At 41.4% G+C, this 17,178-nt stretch overlaps 1 protein-coding gene across 1 annotated transcript in view; it reads right to left on the reverse strand.

Moving 5' to 3' along the window:
- TMEM132C (transmembrane protein 132C) overlaps positions 1–17,178 on the reverse strand; it is a 765,633-nt gene that overhangs the window by 728,064 nt on the left and 20,391 nt on the right. The gene's annotated exons all lie outside the window — the stretch shown is intronic.

The following is a 17,178-nucleotide window of genomic DNA, read 5'->3' on the forward strand; positions in this document are numbered from 1 at the left end:
AGGAAATATTCCCTCTTCCATTAGTAATAGACTGATACATTGCAACTGTAAGTCACTCTGCTTTAAAAATCTAAAACGGGTCCAATCATTTTAAAGAGATGAAGTATGAGTTTCATTATGTGCAAAGCCAGTTAATTTTCAGCTTGAACAATGTGGAGAGAATAAGAATGCTTTCTGCTTCGGTGGCACCAGTTTGATATAAATGAAACAGATGTGACTAAGCATAAGTTGATTTAATTTGTTGTGTCTGTCTTGCAGTTTAAGATGGAGAATCAAAGCACTGTGATATAAAATATATTCTCCTGCTTGCAAACCTTTGGGAGCAAGGTGCCTTTTAATATTAGGGCAATCTGCATGGAAAAAAAATGTGTTTCACTGCTCAAAGACCATAATGCAGGAAGGAGAGAGAAGGTATACATTAGCCTAGATTCAGGACTGAGAAATGAAAATAATTGTGCCATTGTACTGGGATCTATCAAACTGGGCATGTCAAACTCTTGCTGCTGAAAACAGTTATGATGCTGACATGGAAAACCTTCATTTTCAAAGCATGGCTAGAGTCTGAAAGCAGTTTGGTAGTTGGTAAATGTTACCGGTTTTTGGCTTAAAAAAATCCTGGGTTTAAAAAAAAAAAAAAAAAAAAAAAAAAAGGTCCATGCTCCACTGAGGCTCAGCGTTAGGAACAGATTGCCAAGGAATAGAAAAAAAAAAAAAACAAAACCAAAACTGCTTTTAATAGCAGGGACTTCATTTGTGCAGCTTGACTCCTAAAACAAGGCTGGGATTTCAACAGGAGTGCTGCAAATATGCCTGGAGAACAATTAGGCAGAAAGCAACTGCTGTAGCGCCACGTTCGCCACTACCGTGACTTAATTAATTAAAAGCAAAGCCAAGAGGGACCTCTTAGTTGTATGGTGGAATGAAACAGCACTGCTGAGACTTGAAGTGTTACTTAACAGTGAATTGTGATGGATTTGCCCCAATGCCTCATGGCCAGTTGGTGCTCATGTTACACTATTAAGAATTTCCTTTACGTTCTAGCTGAGTTCACGGGTTTGGATCAAAGGAACTCCAAGACTCAACGGGTGGTCTTTTCCTCTGAGAAGGAATTAATTCATTCCGCTTTTATGATATCCTTACTTTTGCCTGTAAGGCTTTACTGACTTGATGGGCCAAATTCATGCCTGGCATAACCAATCTGATGAAAAATGTTTCCTGTAAGGAGAGAATTTTACTTGATATTTTTCTAATCGTCTCCTTTGTGTTTCTCCACAGTCATTCATATCTCCAAACAACATGCCTCAAAGCTTATGTGCCCTTTTCCTAGCATCTCCTCTTTTTTCAGAGGAACATTCATTTATTCTGTAGTAATTACACTGGACAAAATAATTCCTGCAAGACACCTACATGGCTTCATTGCAGACTGGTAATTTACATGAGATAGAGAATTAGGCCTTCAGGAATAGATTCAATAATTTTTAGGCTTAGTCAACCACTCTTAAAAAAAAAATATTAGAAAAAAAAAAAAAAAAACACCCCACACCACACACTCTTAAAATTTTCTCTTTCACAGCCAAAATTCTATTTTTTTTAACAAATTCACCTCCCCACCACCCCCTCAATTTCTCATGTTTTCTCTTGACAACATGTCTGGAAACTTCTAACCCAACTTTCCACCCAAGTCAAAGCCCTGGTTAATTAGAAGTTAACTGAAGGGCAGGAGATGTTAGGGAGAGTAGGGGACAGGACAGCTGGATTTCACCCATGATTTCAGGATTCATCAGCCTTTTTCCATCTGTCAGAAGCTTGTTACATCCTCCCCCACAGCTTTTGCACTCTTCTTCGCTCTGCAGCATTTACTTTCATCTACTCTGATCAGAATCTAGCGGGTTGGTTTACCCCAGTGAGGATAAAAAGCAACATGTCACAGTTCCCTGCCACACCTGAGCAGGCTTTAACCATACAGGACCCCTGTGCAGCTCCCTTCTTCGTGGAAGCTGAAGCTCCTGCTCCTCTTTACCTCCATCAATGGTCCTCACACACAGCGTAGGGGTAAGGACACAAGAGCTTCAAATATCCCCATCTATCTACATGCCCAACTGTTAGAACCTCTCCAGCCAGTCTGCACCCCAAAACACTGGCTTCCCTCTCGGGCCAACCCCTCAGTTGTGTCAGCTCCCCTCAGCCAGGGAGCTTTGCTCTTTCTTCTCTTGTGTCTGAATACAGCTACAAGATGCTTTTTGCCTGTCTGGACATCAGATGAGACTCTCCTGATGCCTGTCCTGTTGGCTCACCACTTGACTTCTCCTTCAGGGCACTGTCCCTTAACAGGAGGCCTTCTGGTTTTCGGCAATGCTGTCTTGTTGACTCTGCCTACAGCTTTCGCTTGCTGCGTATCTACTGTCTTGCTGGGTTAGCATCAAGTGAACATCGCATACTCTGCTCCCCAGCTACTTTTTCCAAAAACGTCTCAGAACGCTGCATTTTAGGAAAATTTCCAGTCTAATCCCCTGCAATGCATCTGCTCTGGTGGGCTGAGACAAGATGTCATTTTGCATTTTTGGATATCAGTAGAGCCAGGAAGGTTGAAAGAAGGAAGAAACTGAATTCAGCTTCTCACTTAGGAAAAGTCAAGAAATTCAAATTACACCAGCCTACATATGGGAGCTTTGAGCCTACTGTTCTTCAGATAAGTGATTCATATCTTTAAATCTGCCCTCAAACTCCACGGGCACAAAAATTATTGTAAGTGTTTGGGACTGAGGCTTTGAAAAAGAATAAGAAATTCCTACCAAAGCTGACATTAACTAGAGAAAGGATGGTGAATGGCTAGTGCGTGAGCCTGGGCGCTGGGTTTACTGCCCTGCTCTGTGCCAGGCTTCAGTTATAACTCTGGGTGGCTCATTTAGTTTCCCTGTACCTCCTTTCCCCACATATAAAATACTGAGTTGGAAGAGCAGCACTTTCCACAGGGAGCTGTAAGGATAAATAGAATTGCTTCAGAAAAATCTGATGTCCTTTAAAGTTAACCAGCTGAGAGAAATTCTGCCATATCTGGACTTGAAAACATGGAAACCACCTACTGAAATATTTCACAGAAGTATGACCCAAGAAGCAATGGTTACCATTGTTGTGTTTAACCCCACAGGGAGCTAACCCCCACACAGCTGTTCACACACTCAGCCCAGTGGGACGGGGGAGAGAATCGCAAAAAAGGTAAAACTCCTGGGTTGAGATGAAGACAGCTTAATAGAACAAAAAATCATAATAATGATAAAAGACTATACAAAACAAGCAACGCAGCAACGCACAATGCAATTGCTCACCACCCGCTGACCAATGATGCCCAGGCAGTCCCCAAGCAATGGGCTGGAGCCCCCCAGCCAACTCCCCCCCAGTTTATTGCTCAGCATGATGCCATATGGTCTGGGACATCCCTTGGGTCAGCTGGGGTCAGCTGTCCCAGCCGTGTCCCCTCCCAGCTCCTTGTGCACCCCTCCAGCCTCCTCATCGGCAGGGCAGCATGAAAAGCTGGAAAGTCCTTGATTTAGTGTAAGCACTGCTCAGCAACAACTAAAACATCACTGTTATATCAATATTATTCTCACCCTAAATCCAAAGCACAGCACTATAGCAGCTACTAGGAAGAAAATTAACTATATCCCAGCTAAAACCAGGACAAACACTAAGATGGTTGAAGTTTTTTTTTTAATAAAGATAATTGGGGGGGAGGGGAAAGTATTTCCATGAAATACTTGCTTTCTGAAAAACAGAATTTTCTGACAGAAAACTGTTCTCTTAAAAAGCACTTGCCCACCTTTAAAACATTACAACTTATGTGGCATTTTGGTAACGCAATTAGCAGAGATGCAAATGAGACAGAGGAATACTGAATGAGCTCAGCAGAAGTTAGCGTGCAACAGGGCCCCCACGTTACAGCCTGTATCGCAAATGAGGTGATTGCTATTTATTCATGATGCTCTCTTCGTTAGGGGTGGAGGAGGTTCTACAAGAAAGGTGACACCCTCAAGCACTGCTTTTCGTAGCACTTCTGCCCATAATATCTTAAGAGGGGGTAGCTGGGGGTGGGGGGGGCGTGAAAAGTGGCAAAGCTATCCAGAACAGGGAATCGATGAAACTGCTTCACGGGTGAATTTAACTCTCTTCTCCAGCTGTAAAGGCAGAATAGAGGAAGCTGCTTTCAATTTAGACTTCAGAATACATTTGGTATCCCTGGCAATGTTTTCTTCCCTGAACAGTGTGTCCTCCATTTACTGTAGAATATAAAGATGGAAACATGATAGACTGAATGGAGCAGGCAAGCAGAAGCATCCCCAGCCTGCCAAATTGGAATGACCAGAAACTATTTTAAAATGCAATCCCAGCCTTAAATGTATGCGACCCCATGAATACGGCCACTCTAAACCTCTTCCCTCAGTTATTACAACAGAAGGAAAAGGAGAAGGTATGAGTAATCACCAGGGCTGGAAAGTAACTTAAGGGCTGCAAGAGGGATTTACACAGCCGAGCACTTAGCAGAAGTGGTGCAGGGACTTCCACTGCCTCCCAGTCAATTAGCTGCAAAATCTGAAAGGTAAATGCTTGCTTGCAATACACCCCCAGCAACACTCCCAGCAGCAGTAACTGGGAAGTCAAATCCTGGCAAAGAGAACTTTAAAATAGAAACAGACGGAAAAGATATTTAGGAAATAAAACAGGAATGTGCTCACAGCAGATGGAAAATGCTCAAAATGATGGGGAAAAAAAGACTTTTTCAGAGCTATTTTAGAAATCCTCTTATCTCCCCCCCCTACCCCATTATGAGGGAAAACATGATCTGAGCTAAATTCACTCTCAATGGCACACTAATAATAACGGTTATGATAATAAATTTCATTTGTAATTTCCAAGCATTTCTGTAGTCAGCCCTTCAACACGCATTTTTAGCCCAATTAAAAATAAAATCATCATCCTTCCCCTACAGGAAATCCAAGCTGTAGGCCAGTTTAGTTAACTTGCCTAAAATTATACTGTCTCTGCAGAGCCAGAATGAAGGTCCTTACATCCGAATTCCCAGGCTTACACTTCAGCTAGACACCCCTACCCATCTTTAAGACCAAACCTGAGCAGAGCTGAGTAATTCCAAGCCCTCACAGAGCATTTTACATATTTGAAGAATTGCACAAACAGCAAGCAATTACTTTGAATTAGGTCCCTGGGGAGTTTCTAGTTAAAATACATGTGTTTTAAGATACATTAAGCCAAGCACTATAAATTAAAATAATCACTGAATTCAGACGTAACATCTGGGGACTTTGAGGGTGTGGGTGAGATGGGCAGTGTTTCTATGTAGGATGGAATAGAAGCATCCCTATATAGGGGAGGAAGCGAGTAGAGTTTGCTGGCAGATAGGAGAGAGGGTATGTGATGCACAGTTGCCACATCCAAGTGCACTCCATGGCATTTGGGAGAGAGGCACAGACAGTCAGGAGTTCATCGGTGTGAGCATATGAAAGCAAAACCATTTGGGAAACTATTACAGCAGATGGAGGGCTGAGGTGGGACCAGAGGTCCCCTCAAGGGAGGCACCATCCCTCTCTTTTGTGTTCCTAAGCTTCCTGGCCAAAACTCTCTACAGATAATCCATAAATACGAAGAAAATGAGGTGACACAAAGCTGCCCAGAAAACACATGGCAAACCCAAGGATTACAGCTAGAGCTGCCAAGGAGTGTTTTGATACCTCCACCACAGACCCATCCAGCTCTCCTGCTGCTACTGCAGAGCCGCTAATAACAGACAGTGTGGCCTGCAATGGCCACGCAAGACCAGCCTGTGGGCAAATACATGCTTTCTGCTGCTGTGGGCTTGAAGCAGGCGTGAAACGAGAGCGCAGCTAATCATCCTGCACAGCCTCGCCTCTTTACAGCAGTCAGATTTAAAACAACTCAAAGCAGCAGGTCCTTCACAAACTAAGCAAGTGTTTCTTTTCTAAAGTATTTTTCCCAAGAACTTTACTTCTTTGTTCTTTTATATTTTAAAAGACCTGTCACAGATTTATGTTCCAACTACTTCGCCATCAAATTCTCCTTAAAATAGCAACGCTAGGCTGTGTTTGTTTCTGCGATTCCATATTAATGTCACTATAAGTAAAGTTATCTTTCTAAGTACATAAAATACACATCAAAATACACAAGGATCCTGCAAAGATCCAAGCCCTCTCCAAAAGGTCACAAGTGTAGGAGCACAAATAATATGCTGCTTTATTGCAAAGAAAAAGAAGCAGCCTGCAAAGCCCTGTGGAGAGGTGTAGGTAGATGTCAGGCAGATGGTAATGTGGAACAGAAGACAACTGCAATGCATCAAATAAAAGGAAACCCCAAGCAAAAGGGTTTGACAAACGGTACCAGCGGGTTAAAAAACTCAACATGGCCCTGGTATATAGCCAGTGGCAATAGGTGTTACCAGTGAAATAAGGTGGGAACTTGTGGGACCAAAAAAAACACATGTTTGCCCTTAGGGATAAAGACAGCTCAATATTTAGAAACAGAGTCAGCAACTTCCAAAGTCAGTCGGAGTTTTACTTAAGATTTGACCTCCACACTTCATCCATGCTAAAAACTACTCCAGTGACTGGCCCTTCATTGCAAGTCCAATGCATAATTGTCCCAAATTTGTTTTTAAAACAAGACATGGATATGCTGTGCTCTGCCTGCCTTGGCCTTGCTTCACCCCAAAACACCTCCCCACTGCAGGGCCGGAGCTTTCTCAGCCACCACTCACCCTGTGGAAATGCCCTTCCTGTACCTCATGACCTCGGCACTCTCTCACCTTTACACCATATCAGGAAATTTGCCTTTCCCTCCCTTCGGTATACTTCAATTTCACTCTGCATCTGTTATTTTTATGTAACCTTTTGTAGCTGTCAAGCATTTAGGGATGCAGTTTCTATGAAAACAGTTATTACTGTCGTATATCAGAATATCTCTATCCAGCACGCACTCAAGGAAGAAAGTTAATGTCAAAGCACCAGCTAGGACAAAGCAGACAAAATAGGTACAGTGACCAGCACAATGCAAGGAGGAACAAAACTGCTCAACAGACACGGTGGCTGACACGAAAAAAGCACAACAACTCAGAGAACAGAAAACCCTTTGAAATCACGGAGGGGATCAATGCTAAAGATTTAGAATGATACAATTACCTCTCTTCTACCTAAAAGGTGAAGCTATCAACCTACTTTTTTTCAGCCCATCAAATGTTTCAAAATATGCTAAGCATCAAGCTCACTAGCATATTGGATTTTGAATAATGAAAAGAGTAAACAGGATTTTAATTTGGATTCTGACAGTAAAGTGCTTTCCATGTGATAAATTAACTATTAGGGAAGACAAATTAACACAACCTACCCTTGAGTATGATGGCTTATGATTTTGAGGAAGCTTTTACGGAAGCATGATCAAAATGAGGCAGGATGAAACACAGGCGATGACGACGGGGGGAGTATTTTATCAAAAATCCTCCCTCCTCCTTTTCATCAAACTGTACGTGTATCATCACTAAAAAAGTGCAGCAGATTTTCTCAAGAGCCCCCCATTTTTCCTAAGAATGTCTAAACATTTTAGGAGACATCTCCAGCTGGTCTAAATCAGCAGAGATTAATGAATTTCATAGCAATTGTTTAATATTGAAAAGTTGAATTTCACATCTGTGAAGGAAGATCAGCAAAAGAGGTGTCAACCCTTACGAATTTTTTTGAAAGAGAAGGTGTCTCAGAAATATTTTCTAGCTGTAGGACCATAAAATCATAAAATCGGCAAAGAGTATGCAAACGTCTTCAAAGCAGTCTAACATCGTGTTGTATTTCCATATCCAATGAAAACCTACCAGGTTTTGCCATTTTTTTAAAGGAGATAAGACATTCAAAGATCTCATCTTTTTATTTCAGCAGAAAGTCCATTTTTCAGTCTGTTCTCTCTCTCACTCAGGTAAGAAAATGGAGCTTAGAAAAACAACAGAAAGGCATCCTAATTGTCTTGAAATTAAAGCTATTAATTTTTATTCTTATTTATCCCTGTCATAAACTAGACCTGTTTATATGGGTTACCAACACTGCTATGGAAACCTGAGAGGTTCTGAAGCCTTTATGTAATACGAGATGAAAATGCCGTCTCCCACAATGAACACTTTTCTTTGAAATATGTTGACAATGGAATTCTGTCCCTCTGGGAGAAAAAGGGATGCCAGGCACTGGGGCAGAAGACACAGGGTCCAGTTCTATTGACCCAAGACATTTTATTAACCATTTAACTGTCTGGGCAACTTCAAAATGGTGAATAAGGATGTTTACTAACCTTTGCTTGGAAACTCATCCAAGGATTAAAAAAAAATTAGTTTTTTCTCATGAGACACTGTGCATTTTTATACTTAAAAATTGTACAGATAGTGCATTTCAATATATTTCTGTACTTTCCCAGTAGGCATTAAAACTACATGTCAAGGAGTTCTATAGCAATTGGCATTTCCTTAATAAAACTAAAAGCCAAAATTGATTTGAGTCCACCTGAAAACATTGTTGTGCCTTTAACATACAAATTACTTTAATTATAGTGTAAGCAAATGTGACTACAGATTATGCTGAAAGCTCTTAAATTGCAGAAAACTCTTCACACCAGGAGAACAGGTCTGATTTTTGGGTTGCCGACCCTGGCATCCCACTAGCAGGGCTCCAGGGACTCCTGCTACACCAGCGCTGGGAAGCAGGTCAGGTCCTCTGTCCTTTGCCTGACTGGAGGGCAGAAAACGGTGCCCATAATTCGCAAATAAATACACAATTTCTAAAATTCACTTGACACTTTACACTTGCAAAGTATCCAATAAACCTGAACTAACCATTAGTACTATTGATCAAAAGGAGACAACAGACCTTTTTCCAAGTCTAAATGATCCTTGCTACCAAACAACCGGTATCATCCCTTTCTCATTAGGATGCACAACCAGCTCACACCTCTGCCTCCCCTGAAAGAGGAGAGATATTTCCCTTTATTTCACTGCCTCTGTTCAGTTAACCGAGTTACGATGTGTTGATCATTATTCAAAGAGCTCAAGAGTGCCTGCTGTCACACACTCTTAGACATCTCCAAGAATTGATGTGCCCTCTCTTCTCCAGCACAACAATCTGTGGTGTACCTTCTCTGCAGAGAGAAGAGGTAAAGTGCTGGAGTGGTTTTCTGTAACACATGTCTACAGAACAAATATCAAAGCCCGCTGGGTCTCTTCAACCCTTCTCTGAAAGATCTAAAACACTCGGGCTATGTCCTTTACCTTGAAACCAATGCAATAATAGATGAAACTCTTCCTTAAAGCCTAGAAATACAGGGAAAAAATGCATTACCAAGTCTGAAGATGTCCAAAGTATTTGAACTTGGAATTCTTGCAATCATGCACAAACACAGCTTTGAAAACTATAATGAAAAAATCAAAGTAAGTCAGAGGTTTCCTCCTGCAAAGACAAAGATACTTAAAGGTTTCCTTTTATTGAAAGGCTCCTTTCAGAAATCAGCACTGAAAAAATGTTTGCAGCCTGAATAGAGTGCAGGCCTCCTGGGAGACAAAGAATTTTTATAAAGGGGTCATTTTTCTAGCTCTACAAGTAAAAAAAAAAAAAAAAAAAAAGCCCTGAAGGTCACCATTTCTGGAAGCACCTAAACAACAACAAAGTAAAAACTTCCCATCCCTCTCCCCGCCAAACTAGATAATGAGCTTCATAGCACTGTCTTGGTTAACATTGGACGGGGGCTTGCAGCGTTTAAAATAGTCCATCGCTGTGGCTGAAAGTGCTCAGCACCTTGGACACAAACATTTCCTGTGACGAAAAAGTTTATTAAATACAATTCAGACTAATACAATTAATTATCCTTTACCAGACGTCAACAAATATGACAGGATCAGAAAAAATTTCCTGCGTTGCTGCTGAGTACTACGGTCAACCCTAAAGTTTGTTGTAGTTGTCAAATTGTGGCATAATAGCTCAGCTCAGGGCAGGTGGTGACTGCAAATCCCCCAACTGGCAGATGCCCAGAAGAGGCCAGTGGCAGCCAGCCTGTGGCTAGTCTTGAGACAGCATGTGCAGTCTGGCCAGAAAAAGTAAATAAGAGAGGCAGTCTGCATGCACTGAAGGGGTTCTCACCCTGACTTTCACACAGCTAATATACCTCTTTCAATGGTTTAAAAAGTACAAGACAGACGACCAGCAGTGAGGTTGATGGGCTGACAACACGTTGACATGCCTCTTAGGAGATGAGGCTAAAAGCAAGATGACACTGGTCATCTTTACCTAAAAGATTGCTTAAAACTGCACTAGTAAAAATAAATAAATAAATAAATAAATAAATAAGAACATTAAAAGAGGATATTTTTGAAACACATATATACCTCTAACTTCTGAAACCAGCCCAAATCCTTGGCACATCCAACAATTGCTTAACAGCATGAAGTAGTCTTTAAGGGATCTGTCATACTTTTTTCCACACCTGCTCAGTACTCTGCATAAAAAGCAGCACAGAAAAGGTTGTTATTAGAAACTCCACCTAGGCTGGAGCAAGGAGACACTGACCTGAGCACAAGGGATGCAGTTAGAGGGAAGAGGGGAAAAAAAAAAAAAAAAAAAAAAAGCACAGCAATGAAAATCCTTCCAGAATTAAAAAGGCCACAAGAACTTTGCCTGAACTAGTAGTTGTTGTTTTTATTGGATTATTTTATGGGGTTTTATGTTGTTTAATCGAAGAAAGAAAATGGATGCCATAAAATATGCAGAGCTAACTGGGGCTGCAGAGTACATTGCTGAATATTGCTAGTAATGCCATTTCCCCTTCACTGTCAAAAAATAAAAATATCGTTCTTTATATCCCTGTCACATGGAACAGCGGTCCTCTCGCACTTGCCAATCAATCATTTTGGAGTGCACCTTTACCTTGAGCAGTATGTGCTAGGACGGTGAATAAGGAAAGCTCAGGAAATAATCTCCCTTTCCACAAGATAGAATTCAATTTCCAGTATAGCTCAGACCAGTACTTTTCTTGAAAAGGTGGCACCATATATTACAGCAAAAAAGCATTTTTCTGCTGCTAGTGAAAACTTTAGTGAGCATTATGATTATGCGGTTTGTACTCCAGGCACCAATGACCACCAAGCAGGCTAATAATGTGTGAATTCTGATGAGAACCAGCCCTCCAGCTGGGATAAAACATCAAAGACTTTTTTCCCCTTTTTTTTTTTCTTTTTTTTTTTTTCCCATTCTGCTTTCTTTACTATAATTTTTTTTTCTAGCTGCAGACAACTTTCCAAGATTCTCCTAGAGAGTAAGCACTTCACAATAAAATTATCCCACTCTGGTGCCCAGGTAGCCCTAGTTAGCCCTTTGGCCACTGTCTCAACAGGCTTTTATCTTTGACAGCCCAGTTTGGTTTCTTCAGGTGGTGCTTCTCAGAAGCTTTTTGAAGACTCACTGCAGGTAGATCGAGCTTTCATCAGTGACTCTTTAAATCCCCCACTGGATCTCAGCAGGTTTGGCAAGGGTTTTGCAAGTCCCAAGCTTTGTCTCTGACAAAAGCTGTGCAGCAGAGGCTGGCTGGGTCCAGCATCTACTGCAATAACGTCCAGAGAAAGCCCCACAACTGGATGATGCCAAAGCACTGGCTCGCTGGATTTCCCTGCAATATTTCTTGCCACGAAGATGAGGAAACAGTTTTTCCCCTCTAGATGCCCTGAAGCTCCAAGCCCCAGCTCTTGCTCTGCAGATCTGGCCAAAATATCATTCTGCAAGCAGGTGCCTGACAGACAGACCCCAGCAGCCCCAGAGCCCGAGATGGGCAAAGAGGTCAGAAGGATTCAGCCCTCCAAAGTCGGTTGCTCACAGTGCTGCCACAGCTCAGAACGCTTCTCCAGCCTTGGAAAGCTGTCAGGAAAATTTACCAGCCACCACACAAAAATTGCTTGCCGTTTACCACAGTGATTGATGGTAATGCAAGAAACTAACAGCATTTTACTTGCCTGTCGAAAGAAATTACTCACCCTGGGCCAGCAGGATTGGGGAAGGATTCTTTAATCCTTGCAGCAACTTTTAAATTAAACTCTAGTGTTTGCAGAGCTGAAGACCACTCGCAGACAGCAGCCTGCTTCAGGATAGGTTCAAAAACGTGATACAGCACGTGGGCAGACAGGTCCGGCACAGCAACAAAAGAGTAAAAGGCAGCAGCACACTGTGGTTTTGACTTTTTTTAAAAAAAAAAGTTTACAGATTTCAGAGGGCCAAATCCATTTCCAGTTCATTAATCTCTAAGAAAAACCCAGGCCCTGGCACTGCGCACGTAACAAAAAGTTGTAGAAATAACAAGACAAAAAGGCCATCATCAGAAATTGGAGCAATTTAAGTGGTACAGAAAGGTGCTCTCATCTGGTCTATACACATGGAAGTGTTTAGTAGTATAGGGGGTCAACTCACTTCCTAAATAGGTAGAGTTGATAGGATCATTCCCTCTGTGGCTTTCCCTTTCCTTCCTAACACCAGTAGTAAACCTTCCTTTGCCCTTTGGCATTTTTCCTTTATCCTCGCAATTGGTGTGTTTGCCACCAGGACTGCTGTGTTCTGGTTTTACCCGCGCTGCCCCAGGGAATTTCACTAAATAGTAAGGGACATCACACAGCATTTTTGAGGATAGGAATGAGCCACTCTCAGAGTTTTGATTTTGGTTAGCCTCTGTTTTCTTGACCAGCCTTTATGATTCAAGCTCCTATACATCCTCAGAAACTAGATGAAAAATCATCTCTGCAACAGGTCATGAAAAAAAAGGGCAAGAAGAAACAATTCATGTTTCAAGACTACGTATGCCTAGGCGCTAGCTACTGAGAAATTGCTTAAACTTTCAGCATTTCAAAGCATACACTGCGTTTGCAATAACAAACACTTTAAAAACAGGCTTTCCCACTGGGGGAGTCGGGGGGCACTGAATCAACTACCTATAAAACCCGCTACAATCCTTTATAATGCATTCAGTGGTTTTCAGCGAAAAACACTCACAGTGAGATACCGGATCCCACTGAGCATTAAGCACATCCCATTCTTGTTCTGCTTTTTCAATTCTAACTAGTCCCTAACCCTGTTAGTCATGAATTTGCGATTAATGAGCCTTGTTTAGAGGATGTGAATACTGAAATTGTTCTGATATACGGGCTCTTACTACACAAAGACGATCTAATTCAGTGAGGGAATCTGCTGTGCTTAGGGGCTATTCCAAACCTTCAATAAAGGAAATCAGCTGTTAAGTCATTTTAACAAGGGGCAGCGTGCTGTGCTCTCGGCTCCGTGGTGCCACGCGATGGTCTCACAGCTTGGCATCTGGGGACAAAATCATCTTCATGTGTTAAGGATGCTTAACATCTGCTTGTAAATCTGGGGCTGGGCAAAAAATGGCTGCGATTGAACCGAGGATGGTGCAAGTGTGGTTTTCCACCCGAATTCTTAACTATGAGAAACATGCGCACATACGCACCCGCACGCATAGTCTTTTGAGCTAATATAGCAAAGGACCAATAATCCAGGGCTAAACTAATTAGGACTAGTTATGCTTGAGCAGGAAAACAGCAGCCACTCCTCTCTTGCTTCAAGGGGACAAGAGAAACAGTGCCTTCATGGCTCTTCTTCCCTGTGCCTGGAAGGGAAAAACTGTCCCTTGGGAGTCTCCCTCTCCCAGGGTGTCCAGAGGAGGAGATTACCTCCTCAGCTAGGGACAGGGGGACAGGCAGGACAGCTCTCCTCTCCAGGCTTGACAGCAGGGCTAGAGGAAGCCCTGCTTGCAGTCTCATCAGCCCAGCCTTCTTGTTGACTCTGATAGGAAATGTATTTCCCAGGCCGTGAAAACACTGATAAAACTGGGAAAAACAAAAAGATAGCATTTTTAATGAAATAAAGTCACTCATCATGTGCCCATTGATACTTGGAAATAATTTGGGGTGGGGGCTTAATTATATTTGAAATGGTTTATAAAATGCACCAAGATACAATAAATGTTCCTTGTTCTGCTACAGCAGTCACTTTCAGACATATTTCAGGAGGCTAATCCTGGAGACCTGGAGATTAATTCCTGGAGACAAGGCCTTTTTCCCCTCCAGCTCCTCCCCAGCTCTTCAGAGAAAATGACCTGGTCTGATCTTAACACATCTTGAAGAAGACAGGAAGATTAATTATGCTCCTCCCTATTTCATCTTCATGGCACATCTGAGCAGTTTCTACAGCTGCAAAACCTTTATTTCCAGGGTCCTTTGGATTGTACTGCTGAGATATTCAAAGACTCATTAAACCTAAGGGGAAGTCCCATTCACCCAGATTTAGTATGGAAAGGAGGTGGGGGAGGGAGGCTTAAAGTTATCCTGTATTTAAGTGAAAGAGACAGCTGGAGATTTATTCATAAATCAAACTCTCCACCATCGAACAGTCACCTACCCTTGCAGCACTCTGCACACAGGAGATGCTGTTGGAACTAAAGGGCTGAGAAGCGCAGCCTGCTCCAACAACTGGGTGACTCTGTCCCTACAGAAGAATCAAGGGATGACGATAAGAAAGCAAAGAAACCTGCCATTTATTTCTGTAGACATAATTTTGCACCTAGAAATCACAGTTGTTTTCCAATTGCAACACTAACATCAAGTTAAAGCTCAGCTTTCAGACCAGTCTCCTGCAAAGGTGGTGTTTGTCGATGCCTGCATGATTGTGGTTGTAATTATTTCCTCCAGCAATTACTGTCACTATATCTCACCTTATCCTAGAGTCAAGTACCGAGGCATTAAAGTGACAATATCTTCTGTGCAAGTAATTGCTGATACAAAACCTTATTCTCAATTACTAATGTCAATAGCTTGTGGATATTAAAAGTGAAGCCAGTATATTACTGTGGCTGAGACTGCTTTCTAATTTGATAGTTAGGCTATAGATTATCTGATTTCCTGATGAAGACCTCAAATTACAAAGGCAGCACTCAAAAAAAAAAAAAATCACTAAATATATGGATTACTTCCTTTGATTTTAAATGGTGTTGAGAAAGTGCCCCGTTCTTTCGTGCTTGTGTTGCCTTCCTGACTTGAATCTTCACTGTCAAGCTATCATCCTCAATTAACTTCAGGCACAACTATTTTCAGGTATAACACTCTGCCTGCCAACATAGCAGTAGGCTTCAAAACGTGGGCCTCCAAGCTATAGTCTAAAGCTCATCTATCAGAAATACCAATATTATCCTTCCTTCTTACTTTTTAGAATTGTGAATCCTCAGCAGTACCACTGCCATCAAGGTTGTGCTGGCTCTTGGGAACATTTTATCTTGTTTTCACATGGGGATACAGACCATTCCTGCAGTTAAGATCTCTGCAGTTTTACGTGAAACTAAGTAGCTAATGTCATACACGTGGTGCTGCAAAGACTAAATCATGATGTTAAGGGACGTCAAGGTTCAATTTCCCTGCATACAGCCGGTGAGATATACGCATTGGGAAAGGCTAGGTCTGGAAAATGTAATAAACAGTCACAGGTGAATATAAAATATAAATACAAAATGCACTTCTTCATATTTATTACATCTTTTACATCTAAATCAGGCAGATTTCATTCCACAGATTGAGACTGATCTGAAGTAATTTAGTGGGAGGCTGGTAGTTGAAACACATAATCACATTTCTAGAACAATGTAATTACATTGAATTTAATGTGATTTCCTGCCACTGGTTTAAAAGTGCAGCCTCCTCCACATTCTCGATTTACACTGAACATGACACTTGATGTAAGATTACCTTTACACAGCCAGGTAAAGCATTGCGTAAGGGGAGAAAAGATGCTATGACTCCTTGAGTTCCTCAAGACAATCACACAAAGATGCCAGTTGTCAAGTACCAGTAAGTTCAAATCTTAAATTTCTAGGAAGATGCTGTCTCAGCAGATGACCACTGATTTTATATTTCATTTTCATTAAATATCTCACAAGGAACAATTTTGCTGACCTTAAGAACTTGTGTATGTCAGCTCTGCTCTATGGGGCAAAGGGATTTGAAGGGAAGCTTACTTGTAGCAGAAGAGTCTTCAGGTTTTCATATGTTGTATGTGCTTCTGAGAGTGCTATATTAAAGGCTTTTTATAAAGAACAGGCTAATAAAAGGACACAGCAGGTCACACTCATTAAGAATTGCTAGAAAATACTGGGGATAAAAGTAACTGCAATCTGAATGCAGATGAAGAATTTGAATGTTAAAGCAAACACAAGGACAAAGTGCTGGAATTTTATCGAAATTAGGAATAAAACAGCACAGACATTGATATTCATTTAACTCCCACAAATCAGTTAAAATCTGATCTAGAGAGAGAAAGCATGAAAGCCAATGCGTTGGGAGAGCCCATGCTGCCAGCCAAAGCGTACTCCATAAACAGAAGTTATTCTCAAAAAAAATATACCCCTAAGCTTATGGCTGATCAGATGAAATCCTGCAAGCCCACATAGTATGAAACAATTCAAATAATCTCTTTGCAGAATAATTTCAAATAGCAACTAAATTAGTAAAAATCAAGGCATATTTACAATTGATTTGCAAACAGAAAGAAAAATTATTAAATTGATCAAAAATGCTATTTACTGCTGGCAGTTCATTTAGCTTTCTGCAGAATGTTTCAACATTTATATTCCTTCATTGGAATAAATAAGTATTGAAATATAATGGATAATGAAGCAGATGCTAAAAGACAATAAAAGTGCATAGGGTTGGTGGGTTTTTTTTAGCAAACCAATATATGCTAGAATGAAATAAAAGTTTAAAAGCAGGTTTTAAAGCTGGGAAGTTTTATGAAAAGTAAACGAACAATAGATTTAAAGCAGTATAATTATCGATGAATCACAACACTATGAAAACGGCCTCAGAGAGCTCCGAATGCATTATAAACTGCTGAGAGGGAGGGCGAACGAGGGGGAAAGGAGCCCCTGAAATGAGCCGACGCTGCAGCCCTCACTCGGATAAACCACCCCGCATTTGTGTAGCAAAGTCGGCTGCATCCAGGTTATAAAGCTAAATCCTGAGATTCTTCCTTCCATGGGAAGTTTTCCTTGGCTTGAACAAAACTCTGGAAAAATCTTAGGATGCGCAGGCTT

Source organism: Athene cunicularia (genome assembly GCF_003259725.1).
Source record: "Athene cunicularia isolate RWA chromosome 15 unlocalized genomic scaffold, athCun1 chr15_part1, whole genome shotgun sequence".
NCBI classification, from domain to species: Eukaryota; Metazoa; Chordata; class Aves; order Strigiformes; family Strigidae; genus Athene; species Athene cunicularia.